General features: G+C 56.6%; 1 protein-coding gene across 8 annotated transcripts in view; it reads left to right on the forward strand.

Annotated features, from left to right (window-relative positions):
- Positions 1–23,748, forward strand: part of Dlgap4 (DLG associated protein 4) — a 173,669-nt gene that overhangs the window by 37,574 nt on the left and 112,347 nt on the right. For 7 of the 8 annotated variants that reach the window (XM_078051733.1, XM_078051735.1, XM_078051728.1 and 4 more), the window contains exon 2: positions 13,559–13,768. The exons of the other annotated variant lie outside the window; for it this stretch is intronic. The gene's annotated coding sequence lies outside the window, so the exon portion shown is untranslated. The remainder of the gene's footprint in view (positions 1–13,558; positions 13,769–23,748) is intronic. 8 annotated transcript variants of the gene reach the window in all.

The raw sequence follows: 23,748 nt of genomic DNA on the forward strand, positions 1-23,748 counted from the left end.
GTGGAGCTCTAGGTTGTCTGGGTGACTCATGGTATCAGTTCCTGTCTGGTCCTTGTTCCTCTGTCTGGACAGTGGGATACGGGTGAGGGTAGATTTAGTGATTTCAGTGTAGCTGGCTTGAACCTCTGTCCCCCACTTCACTAGCCGTCTGGTCTTGGGCAACTAACTTAATGTCCTTGAACCTCAGAACATTCATCTGTGTTCTTATGCTGATTTTAGTGCTTGCTTTACGGAACTCTGGGAGCAGAGGCAGGTAAAAGTCTTGGAAGGCCAAGCTCCACACCTTGCACCCAAAGGCAGCCTCCCAAAGAACAAGTGTGAAATCTCACAGCAGTAGGTGACATCCACTGGGCCCCTGTCCCTGCCACACCCCACATGGGCACCCACCCTCACTGCGCAGACCCGAGTGTTATCGCCCCCATGTTGAGGAAACAGAGTTGGAAAGAAGAGTTGGTCAAGACCGCACTGCTGGGAAGTGTGGAGCCTGTGGCCCTGGCTCCCTCCTGTCCCTGAGTACTGGTTTTCCTTTCTTACTCCCGACGCCCCCTCCAGGTGAAGTTCAGAGGCTGCTCTTCAAAGTATTTCTGAGCGGGGTCTGATCTTGGGAGCCTGATTGGGGTTTCAGCACCGCGGACAGCAGCCAACCTCATGGGCCTGAGGGGAGGGGCACTGGACCTCAGCTGGGCCTGGGGCCCTGATGTCGCGTCCTTTCCATGGGGTGGGACCCTCCACCTCATTCTCACCGCCATGTGGAGGCAACAGGGCTCTGGCTGAGCCCTCAGAGCCACTGGTGACCTTCCCCTGGTGTAGTCCACTGGGCACAGAGGGCCTTCCTCCTGAGAGGGGAGAGCCGGGTGCCACTTCCAGGTCCTAGTGTCACCACTCCCCTCCCAGGCCTTGGAATCATAGAAACAGCTGGAGGATGCTCTCCCAAAGCCCCCGCTCTAGGAAGCCCAGGACGCCCTGGCCTTGGAAGTCCAGCGGTTGAACTTGGAGGGATCTGGAGTCACTAGAGGCCCTGCTCTCCGCCAAGCCCAGCTACTAACAGGGAAACCCAGGCCTAAGAAAAAGCAAGGCGGGGTCCTGGGATGCGCCAGCTGGATGGACCCAGGTGTCTGTTGGCCCTAACGCTCTGATGTATGTATGAGAACCCTGAGGCAAAGAGCCTGCCTCAGCCACCTGCCAGAGGAGCCGCTGCACGCTGACTTCTGGGGAGTGGCTTCCTTTTCTTCCTCGTGTGTGCCATAATGTGACGGCATGTCTTGTCTTTGTATTTGGGGTCTCCTCCCCCATTAGGACAAACTGGGTCAGGTCTGTTTGTTCATAGGTCTGGACTATCCTGCCGTGGATGGAGCGTGGACCTAGCTGGCTTGAGTTCAAATCCCAGCTCTATCACTTTCCAACCATGAGACCTTGTTAGGTCATTCTCTCTGAGCTCAGTTTCCTCATCTGTGAAGCGGGAGAATAGAACACAGTATGTCTGTCAGGTCGAGGGTTGATGACTGACTTGGACGGTTTGAGCCCTGAGCCTTGCCCATGGCATGTGTACAACTGGCGTCAACTGTTCTTGCCCCCAGTGCTTGTTAGTGGGTGCTCTGTCAGGGCGTGTGGAGTGGATAAGCAGACTCCATCCGCAGCCGCCACAGGGGCTCTTCTTCTGGGCACAGGGCAGCCTCTTCTGATGCAATTTCAATTTTCACTTCAGTGGTCATTTACTCCCCTTGCCCTGCTGGAGGGCCTTGAAATGCAGCATGCAGTAGACTCCCTTGGAGAGTCTTGACCACCAAGACCACCAAGGTCCACCCTCCATGGGCAGAGTCCAGAGTCCACAGGGCTGTGGGCATCCTGTGTTTGCCAGTGGCCAGAGGCTGGCCTGGCCGCCCATATGAGGGTGAGCCAGCCTTGCCCCCTCCGAGAAGCTCCGGCCTTACTGGGCAAGGAAGGTGCTGGAACCCTTTGCACAGGGGGGACATCAAAGAGGGCCTCCTGTAGGCGGCGGGGTTTCGACCAGGCCTTGAAGAATGGGCAGGATGTTGCCCAGCCGAGATTGGCAGATGGCATTGCAGATGGGGGTGCAGAACCCACAAAGTGGTGCAGACAGAAAAGACAGGTTGTGCCCGATGTGTGGAGTGGGATGAGCCGGCGGACGACGTGTGCCCTGCTGTGGCGAGTAGCGCTACACTGCACCCGAGGCTTCCCCTCCTTCCTCAAGCCTGGCCGGGGCCTGCCCCCAGGGCTGTGAGGCAGGGAGGCCCGTGTGTAGGACTCTCAGGTCCCCGGCACAGGCTCTCGGGAGGGCTGAACGGGGCCCGTCAGCAACTCTTCCCAAGCTCCCCCCAGGGCCTGTCTCTGGTGTCAGTGGACCTCAGAAAGCTCAGGTGGTGCCATCAGAAGAGAAGCAAAGCTGTTAGTGTCAGAGGGAGGAGGGATGGATTCTTAAGTGTGTGTAGAAGGGGCCACGGGAGAAGAGTCTGGGGCCAGAGCAAGGAGCACAGGCATCAAGCCAGATAGAAGGACCCGTAGTTGCCTGTTTGTCATTCATTCAGCTGATATTTATTGAGTACCTACTGTGTGCCAGGCCCTGTGCTGGCTGTGGGGTGCCGTAGAGAATGAGATAGACCCCATTTCTGTTGATGGTCAGGGTTTGAATCTTAGCACTTTCATAGAAAAGCTGTGAAATTTGAGTTCTGAGTGACAGGAAATGCCAAATTTGCAGTGGCTTAAATAGGATGGAAATTCATTTCTCTCCGACATAAAAGTCTGAAGAGGTAGTTCAGGACTGAATTGGTGGCTCTGTAATCATCAGGAAACTCTACTCCTTCCATCTTGTTACTGTGTCTTCCATCTAATGGAGCTTGACCTCATGGTTCATGATGACTACTCCAGCTCCAGCCATCATATCCTCATCCTAGCCAACAGAAGTTGTACATGTGACTTCTGAAGTTGACTTTCCTAGAAATTTCACATATGATTTCTGTTTATGTTCTTGTACTAAGAACATAGTCATATGGCCACAACTAGCTGCAGAGGAGGCAGGGAAGTAGAATGTTCTGGGTAACCAAGTGTCCAGCTAAAATTCTGGAGTTCAGTTACTAAAGAAAAAGGAGAAAAGAGATATTGGGGGATCATTAGCAATGCATGATGTACTCTGTTTCTTCATCTGACTGGAGATTGTTACTCTTCATTCATTCACCCAGTAGATATTTATTGAGCATGTAATAAGAATTGTGACCACTGTTTTGAATGCTGGTTCGACGGTGAGCAGAACAGTGAAGTCTTTGCTCTCGTGGAGCTCACTTTCTAGAGGGGGAAGGGCACTGAACAAAGAATGTCAAGTAGTCAGAAGTATGACGATGGGAAACAATGAGCAATAGTTTATCTGGGTGGATTCGCTATTTTAGAAGAGGGCGTATCTGAGCAGGGCCTGGATAAAGCCAGGGGCACAGGCTGCCAGTGGGAAGGGACGGCCAAGCCAGGGGCCAGCAAGTGCAGAGGCTGTGAGACAGAAACGTGCCCAACATGACAGAGGGACAGGCAGGAGGCAGGGTGGCTGCGGTACGCCCCCGTCACTGTGGTAGGTGTGAAGTGCCCAGTATTAATTCTGGCGCACAGTAGGTGTTCAGTGTCATGGTTTGCCCTGCACAGTTCTGGTGTGATTTTTAATTGATCAACAAACTGGGGACAACTTCCTTAAACTTGTACCCTGGTTCGGAGCGATCAGGCGCAGGGTCATCAGGTCCATAAGTCACAGCTACTGTCGGGAAGTTCAACTCGGACAGGAAAGACCCCTGCAGGAGGTTTGAACCTGGTTCAGCTTGGCCTGGGCCTGGCGGGCCCCTCTCTCTCGGCAGCAGTCCCCACGCCTGAGAGACAGCGCCCGTGTGGGGTGGGACACCAGTGAGGTCTCAGATGAGCTTGGGGGGCTAGGGTGGGAGGAAGAGCTGGACCGTGGGGAGAGCAGTCCTTGATGAGAGGGGCCATGGGGCCTGGGTGACCGTCTGCATCCGTTGGCCTGGGAGCAGCCCCCACCAGCCAATGCCCGGCCTGACCTTCAGCGCCCGGCTCCCTGCGTGGCCGGGCCAGGCTCCAGAACACACACCCCGTCCCTGTCTGGTCTGACCATGGCTGGCGGTGCCCACCTGCTGTTTCCCTGAGGAGGATCTCGGGATGGGGGCGAGCGGAGAGAGCAGGGCCACGCCCTCCCTCTGCTCAGCAGCAGCACTGTCCTCGGCACCCAGTCCTCGGTCACCAGGCGCTTCCTGTGGAGGTGGCAGGGAGCTGGCGGTGGGAGAGGCTCCGGCCCGCGTGGCTCAGTGCCCCCTGAGCAGGTGTGGCGAGGGGTGCAGGCCCTCACTGCCTGGGCCTCCCTGAGGCCTCTGCTGACCCAGAGGCTGCCTGGGGTGGGAGAGGGGAGGCCCCTGGCCAACTCAGAGAGGCTAAACAGCTCACCTGAGGTTACCCAGCCAGTGAGCGAGCGGCAGGAGGTCTGGCCTCCAGGTCCGCTGTCCCCAGAGCCTGCTGTCTTCCCCCGGCCCTTGACAGTGGTGGAGGACGGAGTCTGTCCAGGCCAGCCTCTCCCCTCAGGCCACTCCCCCAGGGAACTCGGGTCTACTCCAGCGCTTCAGTGTCCCAACACCCCCAACTCCAGGCCTCCAGGGGTGTCCCTGGCCTTCCTGTGGAGTTCTCCCCGCCCACAGCCCACATTCCAGCAGTGCCTCCTGCTCCCGATGTCCTGGGGCTGTGCCCAGCATCCCCTCCCTGGGGGCGGTTCTGAAGTGTAGTTTATATACTATAAAGTTCCCTGTTTTACATGTTCATTCTGATGAGTCTTAATGGGTCCACCTAGTGGGCACTGCCAGCTCTCCCCTGGATCACCCTACGCCTGCAGGCCATCCCACAGAGCTGTTGGGTAACCCTTCCCCACACAAGCCTGACCAAGTCTTGGTCTCCCCGGTGGTCAGAGGAGGTGGTCCCCGGTGCTTCCAAGGAGAAGGCCACACCCCGGTCTGGCACTGCAGGGCTTCTTTGATGTGTGGAGTCTCCTCCGTGCTCCAAGCCCTGTCCCCTTGTCTTCTTCTGCTGAATCCCTTAGAGTTCCCCAAATATGAAGGACTTTGCCCTCTTCCTGGCTTTGCCCTCTGCCTCCCATCTCCTTCCTGCTTTGCCAGCTGGGGCTCTCCTGGGTGTCCTCCTGGGCTCAGCCCAAACTCCCTCCTTTTAGTGTATCTGTAGGCCCTCAGGCTGGTCAGGGCTCCCGTGGCCCTGGCCACTTCCCAGGCAGCCCCCCAGCTCTGTTTACACACCTGCCACCATCAGGTCAGGTGTTCCAGGGACACCAGCTTGCTCATCACTCAGCTTGGCCCAGTGGGGACCATGCACAGAGAGGGGTTCAAGAAGCGTTCCCCGCTTCTGTTTCAAAGAACCATGAGGAACTGGGTGAGGCTTGGATGGGGGAGGGGGTGGCTGTGGCTGCCCCGGCTGGGCCTTCGCAGTGGGGCCTGCAAACACTGGGGCTCCCGAAGCCCGGAGACCCCAGGCAAGAGCGCCATCAGGAAGTACAGAGAAATGTCTTCCAAGATGGACAAGATGCACCACCGTGTGCCCTAAAAACGGTTCAGAAGGAGGAAAGTAGGGCACCGAGGCAGGGCCCTGCGGCTGCCCTGGGCATGTGGAAGAGAAACCAAGGGATTATGGGAGATGCCTTCCGTGGCCTCTGGAAGCCAGCAAGCCCAGAAGAGTTCTGGTGGCCGGTGAAGGGCCCCGGATTCTGTCAGAACAGCTGGAATGTTTGGGGACTTACAGGACTGGCCCTCTGGCGGATTTAAAGACATCCATTCCCAGGTCTTTTACTAAAAGGAAATTTGGGCATAGCTGGCGACTCCTGAGTGACCCTTCCCAGGAAGGGAAGATTCAGAGGACACTGGGGGCCAAACTAGCTCAGGCTCACGGCTCTGGGGTCGCGGCCACGGCCCCACTCCGCTCACTCAGGAAAGGCGCGCTCTGTGAAGCCCATGCCCAGGAACACAAGCCCCGGGTGGTGGCGGCAAGGTGTGAAGTGCAAACCATGAAGTGCCGGGGAGTCACTGCCCCTCCTCTCTGCAGCCTCGCCTGGCTCCACCCGGAGCGGACGCCTTGTCCCTGTGCCCAGCTGCCCTGCTTCAGAGCCTAGCAGCGCGCATCTCCTGCCCTGCGCTGAGCTCTGGGAGCTGGGACAGGCGGGTGGGCTCTTGTCCCCAACACAGGGCTCAGAGCAGGCGCTGGCCAAGTAAGTCTCGAATGACCTTGGGCTGTTCCGAGGCAGTTCACCTGAAAGTGTGCGCAGCCTCAGTTTATGAAAGCAGGAACAGGTGGCTCGGGCGGAAATCTCTCTCACAATGACAAAATGTCCTGTGGGTTACAAGCATCCTGCCCACAGGGTTGGGCTGAGAATGCTAAAAGGCTGCCTGGCTGGAGGAATCCAGCAGGCGGTCACCATCCACAGGAGCCGTTGAACTTTACATTAAATTAAGATGCAGTTCCTCAGTCGCACCAGTCCCGTCTCCAGTGCTCGGTGGCTGCTGCGCGTGGCTCGTCATTCCCCGTTGGGTGCGACAGGTCAGAGCATTTCTGTCCTGCACAAAGCTCTCCCGGACAGTTCCTCAGTGCTCTGAAAACGCATGACCGAGGGGCTGGGGATGTGGCTCAAGTGATAGCGCCCTCGCCTGGTAGGCACACGGTGCTGGGCACCACATACAAATAAAGATGTTGTGTCCGCCGAAAACTAAAAAAAAAAAAAGTAAATATTAAAATTCTCTCTCTCTCTCTCTTAACAAACAAACAACAACAACAAAAAAAAAACGCATGACTGAATCATCAGGAGAACTGGATCATTCTGGGGCGGCCACCTCTGAGGTCCAGGGGAGATGCCGGGGCTCTGGAGCCTGACCCACCTGAGCCTAAATTCCTACTCAGCCGTCGTCCTGTGCTGCCCAGGCAAAGTCACTTCCTTCTCCACCAAAGGCTCAGTGTCCCCAGCTGTAGAATGGGTGGCAAGGCGGCCTGGCAGGGCTGGGAGGGTTAGAGGAGGAAGCTGTGGGCCTCTCACTTGGTGCTGTGTGGAAGAGCCTCTCTGACTATTAACAGGCCAGTGTTCTAGAGCATTCCTATCCCAAGATCTCAGAGGGGAAGCCTCCCAGGCCGCAAAGCTCAGAGCAACTACCGAAGCTTCTCAAAACTAGGGCACAGCATACTGGGAGCTCCCCGGGCACTGGGGACGTGTGGTGGGAGAGCCGGGCTCAGAGCAGTTGGTAGGTGAGGCCAGGGTGGGGGCTGGGGCTGGGGCTGCCCAGAGCCTGAGGGTGGGCAGGGCTGGACCCTGGGCAGGGGTAGTAAAGCTCCTTCAGAGCAGCAGATGCCAAGGTAGGGGATTTGCAATCGAGGCCAGTACCTGCCTCCTCTGGGGAAAACTGTTGTCTGCTAGCTGAGGAGGATATTAATGATATGTGTGCTGCCGAGCGGTCACATTCACTGAGTGTTTTCTATAGACAGGAGCACCTGCCCCCGTTTGGCTTTCTAGTTTCAGTTACCTGCTATGAACGGTAGGCTGAAAAAGTTAAATGGAAAATTCTAGAAATGAACAATGTGTAAGTTTTAGGTTGTGTCCTGTTCACGTAGCGTGATGAGGCCTTGAGCTGTGCTGCTGTGTCCCAGCAGAATGAATCACCCCTTCGTCCCCGTGTCTTGCTGCGTAGGCTACCTGCCCATCCTAGCCATCTCAGGTGTTAGATCACAGTCGAGATGTCACAGTTCTGGCGTTGACATAATCCTTATTTTACTTAATAATGGCTCCAAGGCACCTGAGTAGTGATGCTGGCAGTGGGGATATGGCAAAGGTCATGCTTCCTTAAGTGAGAAGTGGGGAGCTCCCCACTTAACCAGGAGAGAGAAGAAGCTGCACACTGAGGTGGCTGAGGTCGCCAGCGCGATTAGAGTTTGAGAGAGAAATCGACTACGTCTACGTAGCTTTTACTACAGTATATTTGTTATGATTCTATTTTATTAGTAGCTGTTATTATTAATCTATGCCTAATTTAGACATCAAGCTCCATCACAGATGTGTTCACATGGTAAATTACAAAGCATACATAGGGCTCTTCACTTCCCAAGGCTTTAGGTTTGCGGTGGGGTCTGGGGTGTGTCGAGGGCGGTCCCAGGCACTGTGCTGAGATGTGAGTCTGCAGTCGCTCACCTGAATCCTCACAGCAGCCTTGGTGACTGTATTTTTATCATTTTTTTTTTACCTTTGTCTTATTTATTTTTATGTGGTGCCTCACACGCTTGGAAGTGCTCTGCCACTGAGCCACCACCCCGGCCCCTTTATCTCCATTTTACAGAAGGGAACCCTGAGGTCTCCTCCGCGGTCACCCAGCCACCAGGCGGTCGAGCTGGGATCTGGTTCCGGATCCACGCCTGAGGCGGTCCACGCTCCTTTCCTGGCTCTGCAGGCCTTGGCAGAGCTGGCCTCAGTGGCCCTTCCACCCACCTCTGTCCCTCCCGCCTGTCTGGTCCGTTCCTTAGATACCCAGGTGTTTCCTTGCCGTGTCTGTGCCCCCATCTGTCCCCCTGCTCAGATGCACCCCACTCCCCTCCAACTCTGGTTCCTGTTCACCCATCACAGCTCAGCTCTGGCCAAGGACAGGGCTAAGTCATTTCCACGTCATGGTGTCCAGCATGTGGCTCCAGGCATCAGAGTCCTTGGTTATTGATGTGTGGCTGACGAGTGGCTGGAGGGGCCGAGGGGGTGAGGGCTGAAGGGGAGTCCAGGGCAGCTAGATGGACAGTGGGCAGTTGGGGGAGTGGAGGATGGGTAGGGACAGGTGGGTGGGTGGCTTATGAGGCTTATGTTCCCTGAGGGGGAGGGGCCTGGACTGAACACCGGGGTGGAGACTGGGCACGGGGTGGGGGTAGGGTCCTTTGAGAGACATTTGAGGGCAGAACCAGCAGATTTGGGGAGGGGAAGGCAGGTCCTGGGTGATGCCTACACTTCTATCTTGGGGACTTGGGTGTCATCAGGGAGGAGATGGTGACAGGGTCCGTGTTGGACATGGGGCTGAAGGCTTCGGAGGAAAGGCCCAGGAGGTAGCTGGGGACCAGCCTTGAATGGGGCATGGCCAGGCCGCACAGGGACTTGAAGGTCGCGTGGGTGGTCACTGGAGTCATGGGCCAGCCTGGGGGCTTGCTGCCTGGGGGGACACTGGGCCAGAGGGCTGGGAGGGGGAAGCCTCTTGGGGCCGCAGAGGAGGGAGAGGAGTCGGTGCCGGAGGTGGAAGTGCCAGGAGGCCAGAGCTTGTGGGGCAGGAGCGGAAGGGACTGTAAGTGCTATTTTTAGAAACGATTTTTCCATTTCAATTCAACTCCACAAATATTTATTGAGCTAAAAGGTTCTGTGTCAATCCATTTTGTAAATTAGATTTTTGGACAACAAGTGCTGTTTTATCTGGGACTGGGGGGGGCTGCGTCATCCCAGGAGCCCTGAGTCAGGTTCTCCTGAGCGGCCCCATTGGTGGTTTTGAGCCAACCAGGATCCCGGCTTCCCGAGCTGCCGAGTGGAGCTTTGGTTGGTTCCACTTGTGTTTTCAAACATCCTCTGGCTGCTACGCAGACCGTGGGCCCAGGGAGGGAGCTGCTGTGTGGCTGGAAGGCCAGGGCCATGGCTCTGCGGGGAAGGGGATGGGAGAGGTGCGGAGGTCCTCACCGCAGACAGGGCTGGAGTTTCACATTCGGGGTTTGCGAGAGAGGAGGAGGGAAGGGAATGGGAGCCTGCTCAGGTGCTGAGGAGGGTGACCGGCACCCCGCCACAGATGAAGTCAGGTCTCTAGGGAAGGTCCCACCCCGGGCTTTGAACCTGCAGAGTGTGAGGTATCCACTTCTGGGTGGCTAGAAAGCTGCTCGTAGGAATGTGGAGCTCTGAGGGTGAGCTGGGCCCAAGGGAGAAATGTCTGCTCTGTGACAGGAGGGAGGGGACCCAGCAGGCTTGTGACAGTCGGTAAATAGATGTCTGCTCAGCACTGGAATGTTTACCAAGGACGCAGTCACTGAGCACCTCCGGTGCCGTGTGCGGGGATGAGCTGGACAGACGGTCCCTGCCCCGTGGGGCCAGCACGGCAGTGGGAGAGCCGCAGCCAGGCTAAGTTACCGGATGACCTGGCCTGTCTGTGAGGACACTAGCCAGGAAGAGAAAGCAGGAGGGCCGGGCTGGGGGGCTGGGCGGGGTGGCCAGGGAGCAATATCAGCAGACAAGTGGGCCGCGCTCACCAGCGTCACCTGAGCCTCACGACAGCCATCAAGGACAGGGCTGGATCCACCCTCATTTCAGAAATGAGCAACTGAGTCACAGAAAAGTCAAGACACTTGCCCCCGGGGTTATTCAGCTACATAACTGGTGAAGCCCGCATTTTTGCCCCTGGTCCCTGCTCTTAAGTTGAAAGTCCTCCCCAAGGTGCCAAGCTTCCTCTCACGGATGAGGTCAGCAGCAGCAAAGTTCCTGAAGGAAGTGAGGGGGGAGGCTCATGGAAACTGGGCCCAGGCCCAGGGAGAGGAAGAGCAAGTGCAAAGGCCCCCAGTAGAATATTTGATGAGGAGCATGAGGACCAGTGCAGCTGGGGCAAAGGGTGGCTATGGAGATGGTGTGGCTCACCTGTGGCTTCTGGAGGACTGGCCACTTCTACTAAAGCTGAAGAGAGACCCTAGAGGGTGTAAAGATGAGGAGCGACAGAGTTGAGTCTAACCTGAAAACTCTGGTTTCTGTGTTGGGAGCAAGGGTAGAAGCAGCAGACCTGAGCAGACACCAAAGACGCCGGGAAGAGATGCTAGTTGCTGGGTGCACAGCAGTGGCAGCAGTGCAGGGGCTGCATCAGCTTCCTGACATATTATAAAGGTGGATCTTGTGGAACTGCTGATGGCCTGGATGGGGGGATGTGGGGAGGCATCAAGGATGACTCCAGGACTCAAGCAGGAGTGGCTAGAAGGGCAGGCTTCCGTGGCCTGAGGCAGCAGTGGAAGAAGCCTCTTCATAAGGACTTTCTATGTTCATCATTCGTTTTCCTTGCTGGCTCCTCTCAGGTAGGCTTGAGACTTGAAGCAGTGACATGACTTGCCCAGGGTCACATGGCCAGCAGGTGGTGGAGCCAGCACTGGAGGCCAAGTGAGCCCCTTGGATTTGGATTTCTGACTCATCCATTCAGCCCACAATCATTTCCCAAGTGCCTGCTGTGTGCCAGGCGCTGTGCTGAGCGCTGGCACCATGGGCAAGCTGAAGATGGGCCCTGCCTTGGGGCAGCGCCCCCTGTGACGGAGGAGGCGGCATCCATGGATGGTGCTGGAAGTGCAGGTCTCTCACCAGCAGCAGCGGGAGTGCGCAGGAGGAATGAGGGAGCCCTAGGAGCCTGACTGAGGGCCTGACCTGGCCAGGCGCTGGGGCTCGGGAAGAGCAGCGAGCTCTGGGACAGAGGGTCTGTGGAACAGGGCTTGGTGGGAGAGCCTCTGGTTTCCTGGGCCGCAGCGGGATTCCAAGGGAAGCACGGGGCTCCCTGGGGGGGCTGCCCACTGGGAAGCTGCAGAGCCTTTTCCATTTCCAGTGTCGGGCTGTTTTAGCAGCTGTGCCGAGATAATTCCCATCTCATGCACTCACCATTTGGTGTCCAGCCCACTGGCTCTTGGAATATATTTGCAGCATTGTGTGTCCATCACCACAACCCATTCTAGGACATTTTTATTACTCCACAAAGAAGCCCCTGCACCCCTTAGCCATCATTCCCGCCCAGGCTTCCCACCGGGCAGCCCAGGCAGCCACCACCCCACTCTCTGTCCCCCCAGAGCTTCTGTGCTTCGCATCTCTGCGTGGAATCGCGCTCGTCCTGTCGTCTTGGGTCTGGCTGCTTTCACTCGGCATCATGTTCTCGAAGTCATCTCTGTCAGACGTTGCAGAATCCGCGCGGCATCCAGCGAGCAGGGACTCTGCGACTGCCTGTGTGCTTACCTGAGCCAATAGAGGGGACATCAGGGAGCCTTGCTCTGTGACAGGGACTCCCAGACTGCCCCCTGTGCCGCCCAGGAGGCTCCCCACCCTGCTGTCATCTCTTCCTCCAGCTGGGGCCCTGGGTCAATTTGGCTCAAGATGACAACTTGGTGGAGATCTCATCTTCCCAAGCACTGAGAGCTCATGCACTGGTGATTTTCCCGCCCTCTGGTGCATCTTGAAATCTTTTATGCATCTTTGAGAATCCAGGTCCTCTAATTCAGACTGTTTGGGGACCTGGTATTTTCTTTTCCCATTACTTGAAGGCTTGGGTGTTCTGCCTGGTTGTGGGCCGGGGCCGATCTCACAGGGAGGCAGGTGTGGACGTGGGTCAGGTGCCCAGATCCCAGGCCCTGCCCTCCTCCTCCCTCCTGTGCAGTCACACCAGCTCCATGGGCCTCAGGTCATTCCTTTGCAAAATAGGGTCTCTGTGGAGGAAACAAGCTGGTGCCTGGTGCAGGCTGGGCACAGAGTCGGTGCTGAGGTGCGGGAGCGCTGGTTCCCAGGCAGTCCAGGGAGGGAACAGAGGGCTCTGCAGTCCCCAGCACGGCCAGGTGAGGAAGGCAGCCCTCCTGCCAGCAGCTGCTCCTCTGCTGGCTCCACAGTACACTGGCCTGCACCTCCCCTGTAGGCCTGCGGGATGGGAAGCCTAACTGCTGGGCTTCCGCCCAATCTGCTGGTCCAGATGGGAGGCAGAGGCCAGGGGTGTCTTCTGAGGCCGCCCAGGCAGCCAAGAGACTTCTAGGAGGGAGTATGGATGCAGGGGCCCTTCTTCCCTCCCGGGGCATCTCGTTCCTGTGATTTAAAGATCTAGGCAGAACAGTGGCACCTGCTCAGCAGAGGTGGGTGGAGAGGGACACCTGGCTTCCCTCCGAGAAGTGCCATGTGGGAGGTGTGACAGGGCCCTGCGGTAGGGCCTGCTGCTCCTGGTGCAGGGAGCAGGAGGAGCCTCTTTGAAGGGTCTTTGCTGGGCCTGGGCCTCATGTCAGTCGTTCTGCCTGCGCTGTCTCCAGAACCCTCGTGGTAACCCCCAGGGGGACACGTGACAGGTGGGGAAACTGAGGCTGGGAGATGGGAAGCTGCCTGCCCCATGTCACCCAGCAAGTGAGGAGCCGAGCTAAGATTTGAACTCAGAACAGGGCTACTCCAGCCCCTTTCTTGATGCCCTTCACCCAGGGAACAGGAGGGAGATGCACAATTGGGAGGGAGCTGGGGCTTTGGAACCCCAGCTTCCCCACTGCTGTGGGGATTCTGTGGGCGGTGGGAAAGGCGTCGTAAATATGCATGACATGCAAATGTCCCTCTAAAAAAACAACGTGGGGGCCACAGAAGCTGGGATGCCAGGGTGCTTGGAAAATGGAGTGTTGTACAAACACTTAGGTTTCCATGACAACTGCTCCATATTGTCCCCTCCCTGGTGTCCCCAGAGCCCATCCAAGGGTCTCAAAGTGGAGGGCTCATCTTGGGTGCCTTCTAACTAGTGTTCCTCCCCCATTCCTGCAGGCACGGGTTCCTCCCTCTGCTGGGTGCCTGGTAGCCCCAGGGGTGACCAGGACCTAGCGGGGCCCCTGTCCCATGCTGCTTCCCGCCAGCACCTCTGATGTGTGCCCGGAGGAATGTGTGTGCCAGCCCTTGGTCCAGCGCCTGCTCCTGAGGTGACACCTGCTGTGCACCGGCTGGTCTCCTTTCCCTGCCCTCACAGCTCCCTGCTTGGTAAGTGAGTGTGCCCGCAGGCCTGGCCTAACCCACTCACCCGCCCGCCACAGCTGGGAAATGCCCAGCCTTCCCACCTGCTGGCGCCCACATGCTGGCAAGGGGACTTCCACGAGAGCTTTCCTACGTCTGGGCACAATTTGTAGTTAACTGGCTTGTCGTATCCTGCACTCCCAACAACCCAGGAAGTGGGCGTGGTGATCGCAACCATTTTACAAGAAACAGCCTCAGAGAGGAGAAGACACTTGCCTCAGAATGCACAGCAGCCCAACTCTGACCACCTCAAAAGCCAGCTCTTGCCAGACTGGAGCAGGTGCTGAGATAGTGTCAGGAAGGGAAGGGAGCAGGGACTGTGCTGGTGGCCCTGAGATGGCAGCCCCCTGCTGGGAGCTCCTGCTCCTCAGCTCCACTTTGCCTAACCCCCACAGGATGAGGCCCGGGTTGCCTGTCTCTGCCGCCACCCCCATATCTACCACCCCACGGGCTCACCATCCCTCCTGCAGGGGCTCCACGCACAGGAGCCGCCTCCTCGGGCCCCTCGGTGTCACGCACAGCACCTGAGGCTTCTCTATCCCATCGCGTCCTCACGCCCCCTGCCAAGGTGCTGCCGCATGAGGCTCAGTGAGGCTGGGGCTGGGGACAGGAGCTGGCAGCCCACAGCTGGCACGGCCTGGCACTCAGTGGGGTGCACAGTAAAAGTTATGGAAGGAAAGAAGAGGGTGGAGAGGAGGGAAGCCCCTCGCCTCCATCCACCCACGTGCCAGAAGGACCCAGGGGCTGTGGCCTTCGGGCCAGCTGGGGTTCCTGCTGCCCCCAGGGGCCTGCAGTGAGCTCGGCTTCCGCAGGGCAGCCAGCCCTCTGTCCCCGTCCTCTCATCTGCCAACAGCTGCCGGGCCTCCCTGATGGGATAGTTAGGAGAAGGGGAAAGACTTGTAAATATGTATAATATGCAAATGTCAAGGAGAATAAAAAAAACCCGTGAAGTTGGCTTCGATAATATAATGGAGAAGTGCTTCTTAGAGAACAAGGAGCGGGTGGTGCCAGCCTTATTATTAATAACTGTGAAAAGGGCCCTATTAATTAGCAGCCCCCAGCCCGGCTCCCCCAACACCCCCACCCCCCTACCCCCACCCCACCCCCCCACCCCCGGTCTGTCGTCGCAGCCGCAGACAGCTGTTGCATTTGGCGGAGGAGCTGTTGTCACACCAGTGATAAGGACATCTCAGTCTGAGAGCTGTGAGTGCCCATGAAGTTCGGTCGTGGCGGACGTGCCTGGTTGTGTCCAAGGAAGGCATGGGCCAGCTCCCCAGGCGTAGGCGAGCAGCCCTGGCCTCATCCTGCTCAACCACCCGCTCAGCTAAACTGCAGGGGCCGAGGGAGGCAGGGGAGACTGAGGCTCAGACCCCCGAGCGAGGCTCAGCCTTTCCTGAAAAGGATTGCCACTCTGCCTACCTCCGCCCCTGGGCCAGGCATGGGGACGCAGCCGAGCTGGCAGCCCCTGGCGTGTGTAGCCCAGTGACGGAGAACGGGATTCCTTGGCACGAGCCGGGGAGCAGCCGTCAGCATCGCATGGAAAGATGGAGGCCGGGGCGGCGCGAGGGAGGTGTTACTGCTGCTATTTTGCTAACAAGCTGGTTATTTAAAGAACAGCCAAAGCCGGGAAATCGGATGGAGTCTCTGTGCCCAGGGCAGAAGCAGCCAGGGCTATGGGGTCCCCGGGGTGGCCAGACCTAGGAGCTGGCTGGATCCGAGCAGGGTGGCCACATGTTGGCTTATTTTTTCATTGACTTATTAACCATAGTAACAGCTCATCAAAGTCTGGATGGCAGTTCGCTCTGTGGAGAAAGAGGAGTGAGGAGCTCGAGGGGCAAGGGCCCTGGGAGGGGCGACAGTGCTGCTCTGGCCCCGGGCACTGGGCCCACAGGCTCTGCTTTGTGAGAAATCATTGCACTCAACATTTTTGTTTCGGGCACTTTCCTCTCTGTATTATTGTCATAGTGGAAAGACTAAAAACAGCTACCATTCGTTGAGTCCTTATCAAACGCCAGGCTCCTTACCAAGTATTTTACTTTTCTCTCATTGACTCATTGTGGAGTCTCTCATTCTACCCATTTTACAGAGGAGGACAGTAAGGCCTTCAGAGGTGAGGCTACTTGGCATGTGGTCTCAGAGTCGGGGAGGTAGGAGGAGCAACCAGACATGCAGACACAGCCCCCGTGCAGGAATGGGGCCAAGAATTTGCCCCTGAAGGGCGAGGTTCCTCCGCTCGCTCCTCCAGTGTCTGTGCCTCTTAGATTTTCGAGGCTTGAGAGGCCAGACAGGTGTCAAGGTCATAGGCAGCTGAGGGGTCTGAGACTCTGACGAGGATCAGAGCAGAACATTCAGCCATCTAACAAGTGTTACAGAATAGGAATGGGACACCCCTAGCCCAGGGAACGGGCCAGGGCACACTCAGGTCTCACCGAAGTTTGGAAGAGAGGCCACCCACATGAGGCAGAGGCAGACCCAACCTCTTAACTCACTGGATGTGGGCCTGTCACATCCTGAGCACCTACTCTGTGTCGCCCCTTATCTTCTTTAAACCCTAGAATGTCACCATGAGATTAGCCTTATTTGCCCCATTTTGCCAATAAGGGGACTGAGGTCTGCAGAGGAGAAACGACTGACCCAAGGCCACACGGCCCGTGAGTGGTGGAGCACTGTGCTGGCCCCTGTGCCCGGTGTCCTGTGTGTGCAGCGAGCATTGTTCACTGGGGGGCCCCTGGCAGAGCAGCCTCCTGGGCACAGAAGCTCCAAGCAGCATGTGACTGCAATCAAGTTCTAAGGCAGATCTGCCTGTCCCTGAACTGCCACTGGGGACATGGCATGGAGGGTGGCATGACCCACGGCTTCTGCAAGCCCTGAAGAGGTCGGCCTGCTCTGCTGATGGGGCACCAGCCAGAGGCATTCATGCGTCCCAAGGACATCTCTTGAGACCTGTCCCTGCTCGTCTAAACCCCTTAGAGGACACAGCACGGGAGGGGCAGGTGTTATACAATCACCTGAATAAATAAACGGAATGAGAAGAGACTCCATCAGCTCAGGAAGGAAATTAGCAAGTCCAGTCCCCAAGATTGGCAGGTAGGGGCCCTGCTCTACATCACAGGGGACTGTCCAAGAAGGCCTCCCCAAGGAGGTGGCATCGGAGACCTGCGGGACAGCTCGGATCTGCGTGCTAGAGAGCGCTCATTGTGGCGTCGTTGTAGTAGGACAATCGGGAACAACCCATTTGCTCATCGCCAAGGGACTAGTTAAATCCATTTCACTGAAGCCAGACTGTGGCGCCTGCTGCAGCTGCTAGAAATGGGGCCGTGGATCTAAATTTATTGTTGCAGAAAGAACTTCATAGTGTGTTGTGGAGTTTAGAAAAAAAAAAGAGGTTATAAAACAGCATGGGGAGCATGATATCATTTTTGTAAGAACTGTGTGTGTTTCTGAAAATCGTTCTCAGTGTTCCTCCTGGGGGTGGAGACGAGGGTGATCTTTGTTGTCATCTTTATACTTTGGGGGATTTGGAGTCTTTCCTGAGTGTTAGAACTTGTGGGGAGGGACAGGAACATTTAGGGTCCCCACAGTTCTACCTGGGGCAGTTCTCCTCTCCTACGATTGACCCCAATAAAATAGGATAAGGTGTGCAGTTGTGGAATCAGTCAATCTGGGTCATACCTCATTTCCACCATGTTTTCGCTGTGTGACCTTGGACAAGTAACTTACTCTCTCTGAGGTTACATTTTCTCTTATGCAAAACAAAGATAAAAATAACATCTGAGGGTGGTTGTGGGGCTTATATGAGTCAGGACATGTATAGGGTGAGCACAGTGCCAGCGTAGCATTGCTGGTAGCTGCTGATATTCCCACAGTGGCTGCCAGAGGCAGCACCTACTATGTGCTCCTGATGTCCCACCAGGGCTCCCAAGACTCTCCTCTCCCCTCAGTCACTAAGAGTCCTATCTGGTTGGGAGACGAGGCCCAGGGAGGGAGCAGTGTGGCTCTGCACACATGGCCAGCTGGACCCCAGGCCAGCCAGAATCCCTGGAGGCCACCCAGCCCACTCACCTGCTCTGCCAGCGGGCCCTCGGCCAGGCTGCTCTTATGGGGGTGCCTGGCTCTGGAGTTGCCTTTTCTTTTTTTTAACCATCACGAAACCTACCTGGAAAAACTGCCTTCCGGACACTCAGAGAGTTTTAAATCTTGGGCAGAGAAACTTATGCTAATGTCAAACTCTTGGAATCATGGAGTCTTTAACATGAATAATCCAGCAAATGCAAACATGTGCATTTTACAAGTTCATTGCCCCTCTCTTGATGGTGATCAATTAGCAACTGTCCAATTACCTATCTGTGAGAGATGGTGAAATAAATTACGTCCAGCCAGACAATAGCATTCTCCACGGCTGTGGAGACGGTGCTGTGCGTCCATATTGTTGACATGGAAACAGGTCCATGGTGCATTGCTAAGCGGGGGAAATCGGAGGTTGAAAAACGGTGTGTATTGTATGATAACTGGCTTTGGAGTCTTTTCTGAGTCGTAGGACTTGGGAGGAGGCCCGGGATATCTATGCAGATATTTACTTTTTTCCATCATAGTGAAAAAATATACATGCCTGGGAGGACATCATCATTCAACTGTTATAGTGGTTTCCTCTGGAAAGGGAGAAATGGACAAACTATTTTTATTTTTGCTCACATAGTTCAAAATATTTCCAAATGCAAGTGACAGAAACTCATCCTAAACTGACTTAAACAAAAATGGAACTTACTGGCTAATAACTGTAAAGTCCAGAGCTTTATCTAGTGTCAGGCTCAGCTGGATCTAGGGGCTCAGACAGTGTCACCAGGACCTGATTTCTCTCACCATTCCCTCACCCTTCTTCCTCAGGGTGGTGCCTGTGTCTGGTAGAGCTCTCCTGTATGAAATTCAACAGGAAATACTATTTAGGCTCAAGTCGATAGCTTTGCAGAGGTGATGAGACACCTGTCCAGAGAAGCAAGCAAAACTTCTTCCCAGATAACTCAGATGCAAGTCCCAGAAGTGAGTCTTAGCATTAATTGGTGAAATCTGAGGGATGTGCCCCTCGACCAATTGGTGGTTGGGGGGAGTTCAGTGCTCTGATTGGTGGCCCAGGCCTAGGCCACCATCCCCTCACTGGAGGTAGAGTCAACACCACCAGATCCTCAGGAAAGTGAGGAAGGGGGGGCCCCACAGTAAATGCAGCTGGGAACTAAAGCAGGCCAAATGGTGGCCAGACCCAGCACATCCTTCCTCCATAATTATCTGAATTTCCCAGGATGCACAACTTTTATAATAATCAGAAAAAAACAGTGCCACTGCTAAAGGAAGTCCTGAGCCCAGACCTTCCAGCCAGCTCACGAGGCAGCCTCAGTCTCAGAGCCAGAGCGTCAGAACCTCTGCAGCCCCAGGTAGCTCCGGAGACGTTGGCCCTTCTGTGTCCCCAGAGGGAACTGTCCCGGCGCATGAGGTCTGCAGCTTTGAGGGAGAAAGAGACACACACAAGTGACTTATCAACTATCAAAGATGCAGACCTCATGCGAGGGACAGTTCCCTCTGGGGACACAGAAGGGCCCGCTGCGAGGAGCTACCTGGAGAGGTTGACGCTCTGGCTGAGCAGCCACGCAGAGTGCCAAGAAAACACTGGGCAAGAGAAGCCACCTTCCAAGGACTGGAGGTCCGAGGTGGGGACACAACCGTCAGGTGATAAGGGGCAGGCCAGGGCCACAGGGCCTTTATTGCCAGGGTCAGAGTGTGCACTTGACCCTGAAGGCAGTAGGGAGCCTTGGGGAGGTGTTGTGGGAGGAGGGGTGTCAGGGGCTCTCTGCCTCGTGCTGGGAGCTCAGCCTGGAGGGGTCAGTTTGAAGCCCCATGTGGAAAGGAGAGAAGGAGCTGAGGCCCCTCAGTGGACTTAAATATCCTCCGGCCTACATGCTCCCACCTGAGTCAGAATTCCTGTCCCAAAGTATGGACCTCAGGGACGAGCACCCACTCCCAGCAACCTCCGCTGCTGGTTAGGCACAGGATCAAGCCCAGGATCTTGGCGCCGTCCAGGTCTGAGGGCATCTAATGAACAACGAGCCAGGAGAGGGGGCAGGGCCACATTCCCAGCTCAAGGGTCCAAAGACTAGGGAGCCCTGGAGTCTGCAAATCCTAGTGGGAGTTCAGATGAGGGGCAGGGAGTCATGCTTAACAGTGGAGGAAGCGTTTGGATCTTTGGACGCACATCAGCTGCCTCAGCCAACTCCTCAGTGTCTTATTGCATTTTACAAACAAGGACACTGAGGCTCAGAGAGGCCAAGCTACCTACACAACAACACAGAGCAGGTTAGAGACAGGGCTAGGACGGGAGCCCAGTGTCTCCCACTCTCGCCCCCTCAGCAGCCCTTCTCCAGTCCTCCCCACGTCAGGTGAGACCTGGTCACTTCATGCATCAGGCCTGACAGTGTTTTCTGTAGAAACTCCAGTCAACTCAGCCCGTCCCTGATACCCTTCTAAATCTTCACTAATCGGATGTCTTGCGACTATTTTAATGGCAGTATTTTTCCTCTCTGAGCACAGCTATGACTTGTCCAGCCTTGTTTTGTGGGTCATGTCTAATCCTTGACAGTGCTCCATGGTCCCCATTTAGTCATCGATTCTCTACTCCATGTTTATTAGCGCCTGCCACGTGCCGGGCGCTGGGCCAGACAGCAGGCTCCAAAAATCCACTAGAACAGCTCCTGTCCCGGGGACTCCCTGGCACAACCAAGGAGGGAGGTGTCTCTGTCAGCCATGACAGGTGACACCCAAGAGCTCAGAGGAAGGGGCCTCATGCCCAGGGATCTCCCAGCCAAAGCAGGCGGCCCTGCCCTGGGCACAGTCTTGAAGGACGAGTGGGGAGTCTTCAGAGGGAGGTGCCGGAGTGTTGAGCCAGGTAGAGCCGGGCTCTGCGACCCCTCACCTGCTCCAGGCTTCAGGGTGTGAGGGATGGCGGGGACAGCGCTGAGGTCCACCGAGGCTGGAGTTCTGAAGGCCTCAACTTTTGGGGTGGGAAGTTTGAATTTGGTCCTTAGGGGAGAATGGAGTCTGGGTAGAGCAGGTCTGGGCCTCAGAAAGACCCTGGCTTGCACTGTGGTTGGTGTGACAGTGGGCAGGGCAGGACCATGGGATGGCACAGAGGATGCTCATCAGGGAGATTCCATGACCCTGGGCACTGGGTGTTCCCGAGGGGAGAGGGTCCGATTTTACCCTGGGAGGAGGGTGGCCTTAGGAGCCTATGGACTGTGGCTAGGTGAAACCTGACAAAAGCTGGCTCAGTGTCCCTAGGGGGACAGTTCTTAAGACCTAGAGCAGCCGCTTGGAGTGACCTCTAAGGTCACCGGATGTCTGTGGAACGACGAGGGGACCTTTCCCTGCCAGCCTAGCTTGCTCCTCTGGGAAGTGGAGGAGGTCAGTCCCTCCCAGGGCTTGGGCGGGCTCTGCATGGTGCCGCACTCAGCAAATGCTTGGTGACTTGCGGCTGCTCTGATCACCACAGTCAGCGCAGAGGTGGAGGAGGGTGCTGACAGGCCACCAGAAGGCCAGGGGAAGGTCCTGGGATGGCAAGGGGCCTTGCTCCGTCTCTGTGCTGGGGAGACAGGGTCTGCTCCCAGAAAGCTCCAGGGGGAATATTCCAGGTTGGGGTGGAAGAACAATGTAGATACAAGAGCTGCCGGCAGGTGGGTGACAAGGGCGTGGCGAGCTCCCATGACTGGGAGTATCCAACTGCAGCTCCACCACAACTTGGCAGAGAGTCTGTAGAATATTTGTGACTCAACTGAGGATCTGGAAGGTCCTTTCCAGCCCATAAAGTCTCATTTCAGGTTCTTACTACTCTGAACCTCAGTTTCCTCATCCCCTCTAAAGGGACAACAGAAGCCCCGACCTCAGAGTTGATCACAAAGTTTGAGTGGAACCATCTAAGTCAAGTGCTTAAGCCGGACTTGGCACAGAGCCAGTGCTCAGTGACTGTGGTCGATGTGCTAAATCCTGGGCCTGTCACTTCCATCCCAGAGCCTCGGGCTCCTCTGCCCGTCGGGGTGCTCCTGCCTGGCTGTCCTTCAGGACCGCTCTCTGCCCTCCTCGTTGCCACGGTCTCTGTCTCCAGCTCTCCTCTCCCTGGGAGGTGGCAGGAATTCCAGACCCTTCTGGGCCCCTTTTAGCTCCCACTTGAGCAAGAGTTGGCAGGTTGGGGCGTCGGGCGCCATCCGCCTCCCATATGCTTCCTGCTATTTAGAGGAAAACTCTCCCCGCGGTTCCTCCAACCACACGGGCTGACATTTCCAGACAGACGCTGGGACCAGCTCTTCGGGGGATTGGCAGATAAATTTGGCCCCGGCTGTTGGGAAATCTTCAGCCTCGGCGGGGAAGCAGAGCCCAGGCTCGCCGACTTCCGTCCACCCTGCGGCTCCCGGGCCTGCTCTTCCGGGGGCTGCTGTCCCCCAGCCTTGCAGACGGGGGTAAGTCTGACCGGCCCAGTCGGCTCCCAGCCTTTGGCTCAGGAGGTGCCAGAGGAGCCTCCTCCCCCAGCCAAGGTACCTGGGTGTGGCCCAGCCCACCTGGCAGACAGCAGCCCCAGACCACTCCCTGACTCTGTGACCTTCCGTACGTGGCTCCACCTCTCTGAGCTTCTTTTTCTTCATCTGTAAAATGGGGGGAATAATAGGATCTGCCTGATGAAAAGCCTGAGGGTGGTGCTGGCACTCGCTAAGCGCTCCACAAATACTAGTCGCTATAATTATTCTCATCATCATTGTCACCAAAACTGGCACATTATGGTGGCCTAGTAGAGACGATGGCTTTCCTTCTCCTTGCCTACAGCTGTGGCTACCCAGGGAATCCTGGGGCATTTCAGACTTAGATAAGGTCAACCGGTGGTAGAAATGCAGGAACAAGGACAGGTGGAGGCGGCCACATCCAGAGCAGAGTGTAGATGGCCACACACACACACACACACACACACACACACACACACACACACACACACTGCGCACATGGCTCTGGCCCAGGTCTCATTTCCCCTTAGAGTCTGGAATGCCCACCCGCACATCCCCACATCCCCATGGATGGAAGCGACGGGGCGGGCCAGGCAGGGTCCAATGGAGGCTGAGCGGCGAGGTGGGGGCTGGGTGCCAGCCACAGTAGGAGGCCTTGGGAAGCGCGAGTAGTTTGGCTGGAGTAGAAAGTGGGCAGCGGGAAGTCGTGGGAAGCAAGTCGGAGCTCCATTCAGCACCTCCCGAGGGAGCCCGGATGCTGAGCTTGAAGCCAGGCACTGGGGAAACTGGCAGCAAAGATGGGCACGCTGCTTGCCCTCAAGGTGCTTGACACACACCACAGCAAACTAGCAAGATTCTGGGTTGTGCCCCAGTAGCCCCAGGGGCTGAGGGCAGGGTCACATGGGTAGCGATGGCGGGTGCCTACATGAGGCAGGGTGGTCAGAGACAGCCTCACTGTGGCCTGAAGGATGAGCTGGGACTGGCTCTGTGAGTGCTGGTCGGGGTCAAGGGACAGAGGGGGTGGGGACAGAAGCCAGACCCTAGAGGCCTTGAATACCAGGTCCTATCAGGAGGATCACTCTGGTGGTAGGTGCAGGGGACCAGGACAGCTGTCTGCAAGGTGAGCTGAGGGTCTGCTGTGGGCCCCTCGGCAGGCAGGTGGTGGGCCAGGTGAGGGCCAGGTAGAGGAGGGAGGGCGTGCCTTACTGGGGTCTGAGCAGAATCCCGGGACTTGAGATGGACAGTTTTGAAAGGAGGACCTGGACCTGTGTGTAGTGAGGGGTGTGGCCAGATAAGAGAGGAAACTCCAGCGGAACTTAGAGAAGACCCCAGAGTGATCAGGAAGGAGCAGAGGAGAGACAGTTAGGGGAGGGCCTTCCACAAAACTCAGGACCAGAGGCAGCAACGAAGTGCACA

Source organism: Ictidomys tridecemlineatus, chromosome 5, assembly GCF_052094955.1.
Source record: "Ictidomys tridecemlineatus isolate mIctTri1 chromosome 5, mIctTri1.hap1, whole genome shotgun sequence".
Lineage (NCBI taxonomy): Eukaryota > Metazoa > Chordata > Mammalia > Rodentia > Sciuridae > Ictidomys > Ictidomys tridecemlineatus.